Genomic DNA, 13,529 nt, shown 5'->3' on the forward strand with positions numbered 1-13,529 from the left:
GATAACGATGATGGCCCAAAATAACATATGATATGCTTGAATATTGTTACGAGGGTTGAAGGTACTCGTATAGATAATGGATGAGAATTATGAAGTTTTATTTTTGAACATAACTATGATGGTCCAAAATAACATATAACATGAATATTATTGCGAGGTTGAGGGTACTATTATAAATGATGAATAAGAATTATAAAATTTTGTTTTTCGACCTAACTATGATCACCCAAAATAACATAGGATAATTACGAAGTTTTACTTTTGAACATAACTATGATGGCCCAAAATAACATATAACATGAATATTGTTGCGAGGTTGAGGGTATTAGTGATAAAAACTGAGTTTATTATCTAAATGGTTTTTCAGGTGAGATATTTGGAGAGTGTACAAACACTCATACACGCATAGTATCTAAATCAAGAGAACAACTTAGTACATATAGGCTTTCACATAATCAAGTGGTTTGAACCACTCCCTAACAAATAGGATCTCAATCCTATTTAAAGCAACAAACACCTAAACATAGTAAATCTTAACTTTCTCCATTAATGCTAACAATCCCCCTTAATGAAGAAAGATTTGACTAAAAAAAACTCAAATGACATATGACGCTTGCTGGTCTCAGTCTCAGCTAGGCTTACAATGGTAAAAGATAGATCTTTCATTTTTGTCTTCTTGCCATTGAGCCCATATTTGTTCATTTGTGGATGAGGCTTCATCTTCACTTTCTTTGCCATGAGTTAGTGCTATATCTTCATCTCATTCTTCCCATGTGAAGGAAAATTCTTATTCTCGCCCTTCTTAAAATTATGGTAGGCTGGATAGAAGAATTTTCCTTCTCCCTATTTATGGTGTCAACCATTTGAACGTCAGCGATGATGTCTTCATCATTCATTAATTCAACTTCTGTGTTGACTTCATAAAGACATGGTGTTTCAAGCCATGGATAGATTTGCGATACTGATACCATGATAAAAATTGAGTTTATTATCTAAATGGCTCTCCAAGTGAGATACCTGGTGATCCAGGATGCTTTCACTTATAGATGTATAGAAAAGAATTGCATATAAAATTGCATCTTAACACATAAATGTGCACATATGAAATGAAGAAGAAAACACATAAAAGGCACAAAAAAGAACACCAAGGCTTGATAAAAGAATTTGTCCAATTTGGACTACGTCTTCGAGCCCAGTTTAATAATGGGAGGCCTTTCTTATTAAATGGCATGAATAAACAGAATTACATTTATCAATTTGTCCATAAAGAGGCTTATACCTCCAATCTTCCTCATGGCTATGAAATGAATGCCTAAGATGGAGTGGAATGTAGCGCCAAAGCTTCTCGCAGCTATAGAAGGGACTGGAATCATGTAACTATTCAAAACAGATCAATAGACGCTCTCGGCCTTTGCGAAATAGTGTGTTGCAACAATAAAAAATCCTCCTCTCGTGCTCTTCCATTGATCCTCTTTTATAATTGATTTTCAGACTAGATCCCCTTTAAATTAGGGCTTACTTGGTTAATAAGAGAGGTTGGTAGAGTGGAAGTATTGGTGGGTGCAACCGTCCCTAAAAATGGCCTCTTATCGTTTAAAATGATAAAACTTCCAAAATCCCGAAAACACTAAGAAATCGGCCAAAAACCATTCATCTAGATTTCAAATATTATTAAATTGGGCATATAGTCTGTATCGATTCCGCGTTGAGGTCGCGGATTGGCATATCGCTGAGTCCCTGTCTTGGTCCTAGGGAAAGACCAACCGCCGATCGTCGATCCCTGATATTGGCATCGGTCGATCGCGTCCACATCCCGCACATATATCACCTCGGGCGTCTGTTGGAGGTTCTGTCGATCCGAGTAATAGTCGATCGCACTGTCCATTCACCGATATCCACACACACACACACACACACACACACACACACACATATATATATGACAGCAGATTGCGATGGCCTCTGATTCGCCAATCTGATCTGATCGGAGATTGGCGATCAAGGGTTCCATGACCCATACCTTAATTCCGCCCTCATGTGACCTCCGATTGCGATTTGGCATTAAGGCTTAAGACTCCTTTTTCAAAGAAAATTCCTCATTTTCTTAAGGATTGAAGAACCCTTCATTTTGCAATAACTTCATCATCTGGACTCAGATTGAAGTACCGTTTCCACCATTGGAATCAAAAAGACGAGATCTCTACTCTAGTCCTGGGTTGACTTTATTCCGATCACTTTGATTTCTGATTTTTTCCATGCCATTGTATCTGAAGATCCACTTGGATCAATCCTCCCCATTAAGGAGCTTTTGGACTGCCAAAAGCTTTTCATTACCCAATTGGCAAGTGAGGGTACTATGCCCTTACTTTATCTTTTTCTAGCCATCTGGCCTTGTTGGGATGTATTCCCTTGAATCCAACTCAAAGGTAATCTACATCTTCTCGCCATGAAGTCCTACTTCTTCTGTCGAGGATGATGTCTTTGGGAAACTCATCGAGATATTTAGGTGCAAAATCATCGACAGTAGGAACTATGCCCACCTCATCAGTGTCCATGGTTAAAGGAGGTTCATATAGCTTCAGGTTCTCCACATTCACTACTGAGTACATCTGCATATAAACCGGCAAGTCAAGACGAAAGGCATTGTTCCCAATCTTCTCCAATATGGTGAATGGTCCAGACCAGATTGGCCACAACTTCTTTCCTTCTCCCTTCATCCTGTCTTTTCTGATGTGGAACCACACCTTGTTGCCCACTTGGAATTGATGGTCAACTCGGTGTTTATCATGTCGAGCCTTGTAACGGGCTTGACTCTTTTCCAACTGTTCTTGCACTACTTGGTGAATCATTTGGATTCGCTTAATGAACTGCTGAGCCTTGTCTTTATCATTATGTCCACTGGAGCCATCATCTCTTCTAAATACCATGTCTAAAGGGTCCTTTAGAAGGTAACCAAAGCATGTCTCGAATGGTGAACATTGTGTAGATGGATGCATTGCTCGATTATAGGAATGTTGTATATAGGGGAGATGTTCATCCCACAACTTGGGATGTTTCCCACAATAGCCTCGTAATAGGTGTACCATAGTACGGTTAACAACCTCTGTCTTCCTGTCAGTTTGGGGGTGAAATGTTGTGCTTCTTTTCAGTTTGGTTTCCATCATCCTCCACAAGCTGGTCCAGAACTCCCCAAGGAAGAGAGAGTCTCGATCCAAAACAATTGATGTGGGTAATCCAAAGTGGACCCAAACATATTGAAAGAAAAGAGTAGCGGTTTGATTTGCGGTAATATGCTTTTTACAAGGCATAAGAATGCACATTTTTCTAAAACGATCAACAACGACATACAAATAGTCGTGACCCTTCCTAGACAAAGGTAGACCTCCTACAAAGTTCATTGACATACTTTCCCATGGACGACTCGGAATAGGGAGTGGTGTGTAGAGCCCAAGTTTTCTATTAGAGGGCTTTGAAACAGAACACATCACACAACTCTTTACATAGCGAGTCATAATGTTTTTCATATGAGGCCAAAAGCAAAATCTTTGTACATCACTTAAAGTCTTCTCGACACCAAAGTTCCCAGACACAAGAGAGGTGTGGCCTCTAGAATTACATGCACTCTTTCTCCTGTGGGAATACACAATTTACCAAGGTGATACAACAATTTCGCCTGCAAGTGATAATTGTCCCCCTATGAACCATGGGTTAGTTTTGCATAAACCTCCTTAAATTCATCATCGTTAGCATATTTTTCAGCATAACTTTCAAAAGACAATGAAGCATTATGCAAAATAACAGAAGCAGAAATAGGAGGGTCAGATAGCATATCGACCACTTTATTGCTAGTGCCCTTCTTATACTTTATTACCAGATGAAACTGTTAAAGAAAACCCATCCACTTAAAATGACAAGTTTGTTACAACTTGGTTTGTGATTGAAGGTACTGCGAGGGCTGATGATCTGTATAGATGATGGTCTCCTTGCCGATCAGGTAGTGTTTCTACTTTTTCACACTCTACACCAAGGCATAAAGCTCCTTGTCATAGGTGGGGTAGTTTATCACGGCTTGAGAAAACTTATCAGAATGGTAACAAATTGGCTTCTTTTGCTGCATTAGTACATCTCCCATGGCATAACCGCTGGCATTGGTTTCAATCTCAAATGGTTGTTGGAGATCGGGTAAGGGTAAGACTGGTGCGATGCTAATTTTTCCTTCAATGTTTCGAAGAATTTATGTTGTCTTCCTCCCCATTGGAAGACTTGTTTCACACTTGTCAGTGTGTGCAAAGGTGTTGCAATAACAAAGAAATTAACAATAAATCTCGTCTAATACTGGACTGCACCTAGAAAGCTACAGACCTCAGTTACACTAGTAGGCTTAGGCCAATTTACAATTGCTTCAACTTTAGCGGGATCAATTTTTAACTGACCATGACCAACAATATGACCTAGGTAACCCAAAGAGGTTTTCCCGAACTCACACTTTGACAATTTTACAAAGATTTTTTCTTTCTTCATCACTTCAAGCACTTTCTTTACATGACTCATATGTTCAAACCAGCACTTGCTAAAAACTAGTATATCATCTAAATATACAAGAACAAGCTCATCAATGAAAGGCTAAAATATATGATTCATAACCTGCATAAAGGTGGCTGGAGCATTGCAAAGCCTGAATGGCATTACCATCCATTCGAATAGCCCCTGCTTGGTTTGGAAAGTGGTTTTCCACATGTCCTGCTTCGCAATCCGAACCTGGTGATAGCCACTGTGGAAATCCGATTTTGTGAAATATACAACACTTTTTAATTGATCCAATAAATCATCTATCTTTGGGAGGGGATAGTGATTTTTTACTGATATTTTGTTGAGCACGTAGTAGTCCACGTACATCCTCCAGCTACCTTCCTTCTTGGGCACTAGAAAAATCGGCGACCCGCATGGGGAGGAGCTCGGCCTCATCAGACCTTGGTCCAGCAATTCCTGCACTTGACGCTTGATCTCCTCCATTTCAACTGCTGACATTCTGTACATGCCAATATTCAGCAGAGGGAAATTATGCAATAGGTGGATCTCATGTTGGATCTCCCTCTTTGGAGGTAGTCCTTGTGGCTCCTGAAACAATGCATTATAATCAAAAATTAAATCCATCAATTCTTGTTTATGCTTTCGATCACAGCCTTGGAAAGCATCTGCGAATTTGGCCTCCTTTTCCCTAACGACCATAAGAATGCATGTTTTATTGGAATTTACCAGCCATTTCATCTGCCCAACATTTACGAGGCTGGTGTTAATCTTGTTTTGATGAGCCTGCACTATGTACTCCATCCCATCCTTAGTGATGTGGTATTTATTCTCATGGTGGAAAAAGACAACTTTTCTATCATACAGGTAGGGGCTCCCAAATACCATGCCACAAATGTCCAGTAGTATAATATCCATCTCTACTTCATCTACCAGCTTAGAAGAAATCACAAATTTTACCTTGCACTGTTGGGTTACATTCAATTAGCTTTATCATGTATCCATCCCAGCGAGTAAGGCTTTCAGTGCAGTTTTATTTCTAAGCCAAGCTTCTTTACTAAGGATTCTACAATTATATTTTCTTGGGACCCCGTATCAAATAGAGTTTCTACTTTGGTATGATTTACTACAACTCGAATATGAAATAATTCAATTCTTTTTCTATTATTTGAAAGGGACTCATCTACAAAACTAGTGCTTCCATGTGATTTAGAATCAACAGGAGGTGTAAGGGTACCTTTTATTCCCGCTGCTGTGACCAGTGCTTCATCTCCTGAATCTGATCTAAGGTCTTGCTGTGCTACTACCACTGTTTTCTACTTCCCTTTTCCTCCATACTTCTTTGGGTGTTTTTCTGGGTGCTGCTTCCAATAGTGATCATCATCGTGGCCTTCTTTCTTGCAATGATTGCAATAAGGCTGCTCTCCCTCTTTGGCTACTACTATTTTCTTCTACTTCTCTTTACATTTCGATTTGGATTTTCCATTGGGAGGTTTGAATGGTGGCTTTCTGGATTGGTCCTCTCTTTCATTCTGCCCCTATTCTCAATATGAATTGTTTTCACACTAGCTGCGTCAATAGTGGTTGGTTCAAACAACAATAATGTATGCCGAATATAACTATGCAGTGAGCCAATATACTTAGTTACAACTTCAAGTGTATCTAGTGCAATACCCAAATTCAGTGGTTGCTTCCTAAATTCTTCTATAAAACTCTAAACATCCTACCCTTTGCCTTGCCTTAAATATTTCTAATTCATCAAAGATTTCTGTTCATATCCTAAGGGATAAAATTGTTCGTTTAACACAAAAGTAAAATCAGACCATGAGGAAAAGAGCTTACCCACATTTTTACTATTCTACAATTTACTTTCCCACCAAATGAGAGTCGTGCTACCCAACCATAGAGAGGCCAGCTCGATTTTCACCTCATCCTCTACAATTTGTTGAATCCTGCATCAAACCTCAATCTGCGTGATCCAATTGTTAAGCTTTTCTACGTTACTTTGACCATTAAACACATGAAGATCAAATTTAACATCTAATCTAAAAAAATGTTTCTTAGATGCATCGTTTGGATTTCTCTGATTATGGTGGTCAGGGGAGGAAGAACCTTCACCACCAGAAGGGGAAGGAGGGGGTTCTTCTCCAACATTCCCATGTGCTGAACCTTGTCCTTCTGGATTCCTCTCTTCAGCCTTTTCCAGTCTTATAACCAACTGACTGATATTCTTTGCCATTGAATAGAAAGTCTTTCTAAAATTGCACTCCTCTTCAATATGAGCTTCCTCTTCAGCCATGTTTCTTCTTCGAGGTGCATGCCCTGCCTTTGGATCGAAAGGTTCTAGATTTTGTTAGGTCCATATAATACTAGTGATGCCCCATTACTATTGTAGTTGTATCCCTTATTAATATTTTTGTGCCCGTATTGTCCCCATATTATTATTACTGTGCCCCATAGAATCCCTTTATTGTTATTTTTGTGCCTTTATATTATTATTATTAGGTCAGCTTGGTTATATCGTGACCCCTTAGACTCCTATATATAGGAAGGATGTTTTGTCATTTGTATCATCCAAGAATTGTTCATTTGTGTAATGTAAAGGAGGTTGCCCCCTCAAAGAGGCCAAATTCTAAGGCGTTCAACTATCTTTTCTATCTTTTTGTGAGCTGGTTTCATACATTTGGTATTAGAGCCTTGAATTCTAGGGTTTCACTGCTCCAAACAGGTCATTGTGGCATTTGTGCTATAAATTTTTTCTGTGACGTTTCAGATGCTAAAAAAAACCCATTTGGGTTGAAATCGTTATGAACCTCAGATTCAAATTTTAGAGCTTTTTGCGCTATATTTGCGTAGATATGATCTGAGGAAGTTTGCTTTTTGCAGACTCCCGAATTTCATTACAAACAAATGATCTGGGGATAATCTTCATAACTTTTGTTTCGAGCATCAGATTGAAATTTCGTAAGAAGTTATAGAAATAGGACGGACTGTAGTTTCTTGTATCTATTTTTCAAATACTAAGGTCAAAATAGTGACACATGGCACTTCATACAAGTTCACTCTTTTGGAAAGGTCTATAATTAGGTCATCTTGGGAGATTGTGCATAACTCTGCCTTGGAGAATCAAAATTCGATTAGACTAGTGGCCTTGGAAAGATGACACAAAGGGCTACGGCAAGTTGCAATTTCAAAATTAGATGATCCGAAATTACAGAGATACATCAGATTCAATATCGAGCTCCTACAAAGTGAAAAAAGATGTGTATTTTTTTTTTTAATTTTGCATCAGCTTGGTTTGAAAAATTAGTTTGAAGGAATTCAAAGGGCATAGTAAAGCATTATTATTGGTAATTGATGCCCCGAGGAAAGAAAATGCAAACACCTAGTAAGAAACCTGAAATCTCTAGCATGACTCATGAAAAGAGGAAGAAATGCAACATGATATATCAAAATTACGAGACCAAGTGCAACAAATCTCACTCGCACAAAAAGTAATAGAATCTAAGATGGATGGTTTAAAGAAATATGTAGAAGCTAAAATGTATGGTATGGAAGCTAAGATGGATGGTTTAAAGAAAGGCATATAAGCTAAGATGGATGGCATGGAAGTTAAGATGAATGGCATGGACGCTAAAATGGATGGCATGGATGATAAGATGGAAGAATTGAAGATAAATTTGAATAAGCTGCTACAAGAAATGGCCACTAATGGTGAAAGGGTAGTAAAGGAAAGTCATGATGAGAACAAAAGAAATGTTAATCATGACTTCATAGACTCCAATGTTGGATCGAAGAGACACCATATTCCAAAAATAAATATGAGGAAGTTTGATGGCAAGGATCCCGCAACATGGATACTATAGATGGAGAAATTTTTCAATCTCAATAATGTGCAAAACAGACAAAAGGTACGTATTGCAACTTTATATTTGGAACCAAATCAGTTTGTATGGTATCAATGGCTTTGCTCTCGTAAACAAATTGTCACTTGGGAAATTTTTATGGAAGAAATGACAACACACTATGAGGATACAAAAAGCAACACCTTTTTTAGCCAATTGATAAGTCTCAAACAAAAGGGTTCAATGATGGAGCATATTGAGGAGTTCCAAAAATTGAACATAAGGGTAAAAAATATTCCAGAGGAGCATAGGATTGATGTATTCATAGGGACTTTAAAGGATAATATCCAACATGATGTTCACCTTTGGGAACTTGATTTATTAGAGAAGGCATTCAGGTTAGCAAGAAAAATGGAAATCAAAATTATGGCAACCAGGAAACCTACCACTCACAACTATACAGATGGGAGTGTTACTGCCCCTAGCCTTCCACAGCCTATAAGGTTGACACCACAAAAATTGGAAGAAAAAAGAGCAAAAGGGATTTATTACAGTTGTGATAGAAAATACACTGAAGGTCATAAGTGTGCTGAGAAGAAATTATTCTACATAGATTGTGAAGAGGAAGAAGAAAAGGAACAACAAAGGTCAAAAGAAGAGGATATACTCCAGGAAAAAAGCCTAGATAAGGAAGAAATAAATCTAACCATATCTTGTAATGCATTAGCTGGAATTACCACTCCTCAAACCATTAAGATAAAATGACATATGAAGAAGAAAAAGGTAATAGTGTTGATTGATTCAGGAAGTACCCACAATTTTATTCATTGTAATATAGCAAAAGAATTGAATTGCTTCCCATATCCAGCACCAGAGTGTCAAGTGATGGTTGCAAATGGAGGAACGATAAATTGCTCTGGAAAGTGCCATAATATCAAGCTATCCATGGAAGAATATATATTGAATAGCCCAATGCTTTCCATCCAATGGGAGGTGTTGATGTTGTACTAGGAGTCCAATGGCTACAATCCTTGGGTACAATAGCTTTTAACTTTCAAGAAATTTTCATGAAATCTTATGTGGAATGAAAGGAAGTTGAATTAAGGGGTATTGCAGGGAAACCGGGAAAAATAATTAGCTCTAATGGTATGACAAAGCCTCTGAAAAAGGAACAAGGAGGTGTCATTGCACAATTATGTTCACTAGATGTTTCCACATCGAAATCATCTATTTCCTCAGATCTCCAAATAGTCTTTAACAAACATTCCAAGGTATTTGAGACTCCCAAATGTATCCCACCTATTCATGATCATGATCATGCTATTCATTTGATTCTAGGAAGTGTTCCTCCAAACATCAGACCGTATAGATATCCCTATGCCCAAAAGAGTGAAATTGAACGTATGGTTGCAGAAATGCTGGAGGCTGGTATAATTCAACCTAGCCAAAGTTCTTTCTCTACCCTAGTAGTATTGGTGCACATGAAGGATGGATCATGGCACATGTGTCCAGATTATAGGGAGCTCAACAAGCTCACTATTAAAGATAAGTTTCCCATCCCTGTCATTGATGAATTATTGGATGAATTGCATGGATCAATTTACTTCACCAAGTTAGATCTTCGTTTACGATATCATCAAATCAGAATGAAGACTCAAGACATTTCGAAAATAAATTTAGAACTCATGAGGGTTACTATGATTTTTTGGTCATGCCTTTTGGCCTTACCAATGCACCTTCTACATTTCAGGGTTTGATGAATTCCATTTTCAAACCCTTCCTTAGAAAATTTGTGTTAATATTTTTTTGATGATATACTATTCTATAGCAAGTCTTGGAAGGATCATGTTGAACATGTTGACATGGTGCTACAACTATTGGAGGAGAAACAATTATATGCAAAAAGATCCAAATGTTCCTTTGGAGTATAACAGGTGGAATATCTGGGTCATATTGTATCTCATCAAGGAGTTAAGGTAGACCCTAGAAAAGTTAAAGCCATTAAGGAATGGAAAATACCCACATCCATAAAGCATTTGCGAGGATTTCTCGAGTTGACAGGGTATTATCGCAAGTTTGTTAAGAATTATGGGAAAATAGTAGCACCTCTAACAACATTGTTGAAGAAATATGCATTTTCATGGACTCTAGAAGCAACAAAAGCCTTCGAACATCTTAAAAAGGCAATGTGCCAAGCACTGGTCCTAGCTACACCAGACTTCACAAAAGCCATTATTGTGGAATGTGATGCTTCAAGAAATGGAATTGGTGTTGTTTTAATGCAAGATGAAAGATGCATTGCTTTCAAAAGTCATCCAATCAAGGGAAAGTAGTTACATGAAGCTATTTATGAGAAGGAAATGTTAGAAATACTACATGCACTTAAGAAATGGCGACCCTACCTAATGGGAAGACACTTCAAGGTAAAAACGGATCATGGTAGCCTTAAATACTTTTTAGAACAAAGATTATCCTCTCAAGAACAACAAAAATGGGTCAAAAAGATGTTGGCTTATGACTTTGAAATCGTCTACAAAAAAGAGAAGTAAAATGTTGTGGCATATGCACTCTCAAGAAAGGATGAGGATGTGGATGCATTGTTGTGTGCCATTTCTATTATCCAACCAGATTGGATAAACGAAGCAAGGGAGGAATGGAAGAATGAAGAAGAAGTGTGAGAACTTATTTGAAAGTTACAACAAGATTCCAGTACATCTAATACATTTAGCTGGAAAAATGATTCGTTATGGTACAAATATCGGTTATATCTCTGTAAGAATTCCTAACTTAAACAAGAGATTCTTCTGGAATTGCACGCTTCTCCCTTAGGAGGGCACTCAGGATTTTTAAAAACTTAACACAGGGTTAAGAAGAAATTTTTTGGGATGGCCTCAAATCGTATATTCAAAAGTTTGTGGTGGAATGTTTGGTTTGCCAACAAAATAAAGCTGAAACAATTAAGACACCAGGTCTATTACAACCTTTATCCATTCCAAGCCAATGTTGGGAGGAGGTTTCAATGGATTTTATCACAAGTTTACCCAAGTCTGAGGGAAAGAGTGTTATCATGGTGGTAGTTGACAAACTTACCAATTACATTGCACACTTTTGTGCATTATCACATCCATTTAAATCCAGTACAATTTCTACGGAATTTATGGAAACAATTCAAAAGCTACATGGAAACCCAAAGATTATCGTAAGTGACAGAGATCCCATTTTTACTGGAAATTTTTGGACTGAGTTATTTTCTTGTCTTGGTACTCAATTAGCTCATAGCTCATCTTATCATCCTCAATCTGATGGGCAAACTGAAATAGTAAAAAAATGTTTGGAAGGATATCTTCTTTGCTTTGTATTTGATAAACAGACACAATGGGTCAAATGGTTGCCTCTAGCGGAATGGTAGTATAACACTTCCTTCCATACTGCAATAAAAATGAACCCATTTATGGCACTTTGTGGATATCAGCCACCATCCATCACATCATATTTAAGAGAAAATTCTAAGGTTCAAGCAGTGGAACATCACATCAAGCATCAACAACAAGTTCTCCAACTCTTAAAGCGTAACCTCGTGTTGGCACAGAATAGAATGAAACAACAGGCAGATCAACATCACAGCGAAAGAAGTTTTAATGCAGGTGACTGGGTATTCCTACGACTATAACCATATAAACAAATGTCCCTCGAGAAAGCTAAGAAGGATAATAGATTGTCACCAAAGTATTATGGTCCATACAAGGTGTTGCAAAAGATTGGTACTATGGCATACAAATTGGAGCTTCCTGCAGCTTCTCGAGTGCACACAGTTTTCCATGTTTCATGTTTAAAGAAGGTTATATGCGACAAGCTCCCAGTTCAAACAATATTGCCAGAACTTGATGAGGAAGGAAAAATTATATTAGAATCGGAAGTAGTCATAGAATCAAGAACTCGACAACTATGAAAGCGATCCATTTTAGAGTATCTCATTAAGTGGAAGAACTTATCCACTGAAGATTTCACATGTGAGGATGATAATTTTATACAGAAGCATCCAGAACTACTCAAGCGTTGAGGACAACACTTTTTTGAAGGAGAGGGGCATGTTAGGCCCCTATAATACTAGTGATGCCCCATTACTACTGTAGTTGTATCCCTTATTAATATTGTTGTGCCCCTATTATTCCCATATTGTTATTACTGTGCCCCATAGAATCCCTCTATTGTTATTTTTGTGCCTTTATATTATTATTGTTAGGTCAGCTTGGTTATATTGTGACCCCTTAGACTACTATATATAGAAAGGAGGTTTTGTCATTTGTATCATCCAAGAATTGTTCATTTGTGTAATGTAAAGGAGGTCGCCACCTCGAAGAGGCTGAATTCTAAGGCGTTCAACTATCTTTTCTATCTTTTTGTGAGCTGGTTTCATAACAGATTCCCTTCGCCTCTTTGAAGCTTGCCTCTTGTTAGCATACAAACATGCAATTCACATATAAAAAGCCCTACTCTGATACCACTTGCTCCAAGATGTTTCATTTATAGATGTATAGAAAAGAATTGCATATAAAACTGCAGCTTAACTCATAAATGTGCGCATATGAAAAGAAGAAGAGAACACGTAAAAGGCACAAAAGAGAACACCAAAGCTTGATAACGAAGTTTGTCCAATTTGGACTACATCTCTGGGCCTAGCTCAATAATAGGGAGGCATTTCTTATTAAATGACATGAATAAATAGAATTACATTTATCAATCTGTCCATAAAGAGGCTTATACCTCCAATCTGCATGATGGCTATGAAATGAATCCCTGAGATGGAGTGGTATGCAGCACCAGAGCTTCCCAGAGCTGTAGAAGGGATTGGAATTGTGTAACTATTCAAAACAGATCAATAGACACTCTCAGCCTTTGCGAAACAGCGTCTTGCAACCATAAAAAAGCGTCCTCTTGTGCTCTTCCATTGATCCTCTTTTATAATGGATTTTTGGACAAGATCCCCTTTAAATCGGGGATCGCCTAGTTAATAAGAGAGGTTGGTAGAGTGGAAGTATCGGTGGGCGGAACCGTCCCTCAAAATGGCCTCTTATCGTTTAAAACGATAAAACTTCCAAAATCCTGAAAACACTAAGAAATCCACCAAAAACTGTTCACCTAGATTTGAAATATTAT

The sequence above is a fragment of the Pinus tabuliformis genome, chromosome 8, assembly GCF_031772625.1.
Source record: "Pinus tabuliformis cultivar Carrire ecotype Pingquan chromosome 8, CPIR1, whole genome shotgun sequence".
Lineage (NCBI taxonomy): Eukaryota > Viridiplantae > Streptophyta > Pinopsida > Pinales > Pinaceae > Pinus > Pinus tabuliformis.